The following is a 5,118-nucleotide window of genomic DNA, read 5'->3' as shown; positions in this document are numbered from 1 at the left end:
CTGCATGTTGAGTAATATGCTAAAGATGCAGTGGTAATGAACAGGGAAAACGCTGCCCCTGTTCTGATAGAATTCCCAAAGAGAAAGGACTTTCTAGAAATTTCTTGTTTTTCCATTTTGACCTATATTATTTATTCTTGCTCCTACACAGCTACTCACTGGCTTAAAGGGTAAGTTAGAACAGGTTGTTTTTTTTTTTTTTTAAATTACTGAAACAGTTAATTCGTTATTCCCCATGAATCCCATTTACTGATAAAATTTTATTCTCCATTACATAAGAATTGTCAGTTACTGTTGAATGGGAAATCACTGTGTGGACTCCTCCAACCTCTTAAATTCACATACGGAGTTTCCCAGCCCATCATTGTTATAAAAGGCATTATCCTTTCAATATATCTGATTGAAAACAACCCTGAGGCATTGTGGGACTGGAGAAGTGCTGTGTCAAGGGAATGCTGTTTTATTCCATAGGATTCAAAGGAAGGAATCAGGAAGCTTCAGCTTCCTGCAGGGTACCAAACAGTTCATTATCTGAGTGACAGACTTGGGATCTCTGAACTGATGTGATATGATGTTAAAAGATCTCCAGTAGCAACTGACAAAACAATTATTATAATTTGCCTCCGTGAGACAAAGGAGAAATCAAAATCCTGAAGGAGCTGAAAATTTCCCCCAAGTAGGCATTTATTATAATTATTATTTTTATTGCTACTCTTGGTATTTCTAGTAGTTAATGTTGTTACCATGGAGTTTAAAACCAACTGGTGGCACTGATTGGCATGAAGATGAATGTTCTTAATAAAGAACACACACTGAAAACGCTTTTCTTAGAAAGATCTGATGGGGACAGAAGTTAGCGCTTTTATGTTCTAATGCACTTTTAAGTATTGTTTTCCAGTTGCTCTATAAATTAAAAAATCTCCTAAGTAATAAATGTATTCTTCTTCAATACTCTTGCTTTTCTTAGTTTCATTTTTTTAAAATATGAAATTAGTATTAATGCATGATATTTAGTGTTGGTATCTTCCAAGTATTTGTTCAAGGTGGCATTTATCCTGTAGGACCCCAGCATTACTTATTTATTTATTTTTAATTTAAATTCAAGTTAGTTAACATATAGTGTATTATTAGGTTCAGGGTGGAGTTCAGTGATTCATCAGTTGCATATAACACCCAGTGAGCATTACATCAAGTGCCCTCCTTAATGCCCATCACCCAATTACCCCATTTAGAAAGCTATCTTGCAAATTCCCTGATAACCTTCTCTTGGTATGATTTGGACAGCGTCCCATCATCCATATTTACTGTCAGTCAGGGCTTACCTTTAATTACAGTAGCCCCTAGGCATTTGTGGATTCACCATTTGCCATTATGGTTTTGACCTCAAAGGTTGATGACATGTGGAAATTTGCATACATTATGCCTGAGGTTTGCATATGGGAATGTGTCACTTGGCTCTTGAGTGCATCTTGAATTGGCCTGGCAACCACATTTTTGGTTTCTTATTCTCTGCTGTTATGAAATGACAAACTTTCTTCCTTTCTGAAAAAAAAGAGATACCAAAGGAAAGTGAACTTCTAGTCCTAGAAATGCAAGTAGAAAGGAAGTAAGGAAGTTTTATTTACAACTTCTACAATTAGTAGAAAGAAAGTAAGGGCATTTTATTTATTTATTTATTTATGCTTTACATGAAGAGTGGAATGTCGAGCTCAGTGTTGGCTCAGTTCTGTTGCAAAAACTAGTGTCCACTAAAATACTGTACAAATAAAAGAAAAACAAGAAATAAATATGATATTTATTTTAGAAGCAGAAACATTTTCAGTGCTATATAAATCATTTCAGTGCTGATTGGTCATTTCAATATTTCAGTTATATTTCTATTTTATGTGATAGTGGTATTTACACATTTGGGTCTTTAAAACATACTTTGCTTAAATGTCACAACACTCCTATATATAATTTTTTAATTTGCTTAATTCTTGTTTTATTTTTCTTGCATCCATGTTTATTTAAGCGAAAAAAATTGGAAGATAAAAGAACTTTAAAAACTCCTCAGAAGTCAGATCACCAAGGTGAAGAGATGAGTTTGTGACGTTATTGAGCATGTAAGAAATAATAAGCAACTGTCTACTGCAAGACATTTTACTTTTGATATTACACTATCAAGTTCAAGTTTGGGATACTTCAACAAATTTCTCAAAAGAAGCATTCATTTTAGCTCCATAACCCCTGATGTATTTTTGTATTCCCTTTTCCAGCCTCTTAGTTGTTCTTGTGGAGAGAATAGGAACCACTCAGAAGTAGTTGTGTCTATGCATATTATCTTGGTGAGTGGGAGAAAATCCTCAGTGCAACTCAGTTTATTAAAGGAGCTCTTGTATTTGTTTCCCAGGGTTGTTGTATTACAAAGTACAAACCCAAAAATTAGGTGGTTTAAATGACAGAAATTTATTGTCTCATAGTTCTGGAGTCTAGAAGTCTGAAATCAAACTGTCAGCAAGCAAATGATGCTCTCTGTGACAACACCAGGGGACCATCTTTCCTAGCTTCTTCTTGGCTGGCCATCCTTGGCTTTCCTTGGCATCATTGTAGTCACATGGCTGTCTTCTCCCTGTGTGTCTTCACATTGTATTTCCTTTGTGTATGTCTGTATCCAAATTTCCCCTTTCTATAAGAACACCTTGTTGTAGGTCATACTGGATTAGGGCCCACCATAATGGTCTCATCTTAACTTGATTAAATCTGCAAAGACCCAGGAAGTGACATCAGAAAGATGGTGGAATAGGAGTCCTAAGACACTCAAATGGTCAAAAGCCACAGAGAATTTTGAAATCAGCAAAAGTGACTCATCACATACAAAGGAACCCCTATAAGACTAAGTGGATTTCAAAAAAAAAAAAAAAGACTAAGTGGATTTCTCAGCCAAAATTTGCGGGCCAGAGGGACTGTAATGATATAGTCAAAGAGGTGAGAGAAAAAAAAACAACTGCCAACCAAGAACTGTATCTGGTAAACTGTCCTTCAAAAGCAAAGGAGAGATAAAGACTTTCCCAAATAAACAAAAGCTGAGGAGTTTATCACCATTAAAACAACAACATGAGCATCTTCTTCCTGCCTTGTCTTCGGCTTTTTTGCTTTCAGAGCCACTGATAGCAAGATGTCTTCAGGAAATGCCAAAATTGGGCATCCTGCCCCCAAATTCAAAGCCACGGCTATTATGCCAGATGGCCAGTTCAAAGATCTCAGCCTATCTGACTACAAGGGAAAATACATTGTGTTCTTCTTTTACCCTCTTGACTTCACCTTTGTGTGCCCCACAGAGATCATTGCTTTCAGTGACAGGGCAGAAGAATTTAAGAAACTCAACTGTCAAGTGATTGGTGCTTCTGTGGATTCTCATTTCTGTCACCTGGCATGGATCAACACACCCAAGAAACAAGGAGGACTGGGACCCATGAACATTCCCTTGGTATCAGACCCCAAGCGTACCATTGCTCAGGACTATGGAGTCTTAAAGGCTGATGAAGGCATCTCCTTCAGGGACCTCTTTATCATTGATGATAAAGGTATCCTTAGGCAGATCACGGTAAATGACCTTCCTGTAGGCCGCTCTGTGGATGAGACTCTGTGACTGGTTCAGGCCTTCCAGTTTACTGACAAGCATGGGGAAGTGTGCCCAGCTGGCTGGAAGCCTGGCAGTGATACCATCAAGCCTGATGTCCAGAAGAGCAAAGAATATTTTTCTAAGCAGAAGTGAGCACCGGGTCGTTTTAGGGCTGGGCTGCAGTGGGTGGCCATGAAAACAAAATCTCTCTTGTATTATTGTCATGCTTAGAACATAAGACTTTAGACTCTGCAGATGTGGTATGGGGACAGGACAGACCTTTTCTGCAGGGGTGGGGAGGCCAGCCTTTCTTCTCTGGAGAGAAGGGCCTGAGCTGTTATGGGGCAGGCCAACTGTTATGTACAGTAGCAGGGCATCACGTTTTGTCTTTTGTTTCTATTAAACTTGAACCAAGAAAAAAAAAAAACAACATGAAACTATAAAGCTCTCTGACAAAGACAATAATAATATAGACAAATGTTGAATACCGTGAAACTATAACAGAAGTGTATACATCACTTTAGGAGTTAAAAGTCAAAAGTATAAAAGAAACTATAACTGTAAAATACGTTAATGGATACACAACATAAAAAGCAATAATAGACAAATGGGACTACATCAAGCTAAAGAGCTTCTGCACAGCAAAGGAAACAACAGATTGAAAAGGCATGGGATAGGAGAAAAGGTTTGCAAACCATATTATCTCATAGGGGTTAATGTCCAAAATGTGTAAGAATCTGCTACAACTTAATAGCAAAACAAACAAACAAAAACAAATTATCTGAATAAAAAAAAAATGGACAAAGGCATTTCTCCAAAGAAGACATGCAGATAGTCAACAGATATATGAAAAGATTCCTGACATCATTACTTATTAGTAAAATGCAAATCCAAATTACACTGAGTTACCACCTCATACCTGTTAGAATGACCACTATGAAAAACAAAACAGAAACACGCAGAAAATAGCAAATACTGATGAGGATATGGAAAAATTTGAACCCTTATGATTGGTGGTGAGAATATAAAATTATGAATTATGAAACCACATGGAAAACAGGGTTTTCTCAAAAAATTAAAAATTGAAATACCAAATGATCCAACAATCCTACTTCTGGGTATTTATCAAATATAATTGAAGTCAGGATCTTGCACAGATATTAGTACTCTCATGTTTAATACAGTAATATTCACAATAGCCAGGTTGTGGAAACAACTTAAATATCCATTGATGGATGAATATATAAAGAAAATGTGGTATATATACACAGTGAAATATTATTCATCCATAAAAAGAATGAAATCTTGTTGTATTAATCAGGGTTCTTCAGAGAAATAGAACCGAAGAGACTTATTATAAGGAATTGGCTCACACAATTTTGTAGGCTAAGAAGTCCCAAGATATACATCCGGCAAGCTGGAGATACAGGAGAGCTGATGATATATTTCCAGTCCAAACTGAAATGCCTAAGAACCATGAGAGCTGAGATTGTAAATTTCACCCAGAAAGCTGG

At 36.7% G+C, this 5,118-nt stretch overlaps 1 pseudogene; it reads left to right on the top strand.

Annotated features, from left to right (window-relative positions):
* The first annotated feature begins 3,157 nt into the window (after positions 1-3,157).
* On the top strand, positions 3,158-3,757 carry LOC113920784 (annotated as a pseudogene).
* Positions 3,758-5,118: the final 1,361 nt, after the last annotated feature.

This window comes from Zalophus californianus, chromosome 3, assembly GCF_009762305.2.
Source record: "Zalophus californianus isolate mZalCal1 chromosome 3, mZalCal1.pri.v2, whole genome shotgun sequence".
Lineage (NCBI taxonomy): Eukaryota > Metazoa > Chordata > Mammalia > Carnivora > Otariidae > Zalophus > Zalophus californianus.
This window is presented reverse-complemented; position numbering and strand designations above follow the sequence as displayed.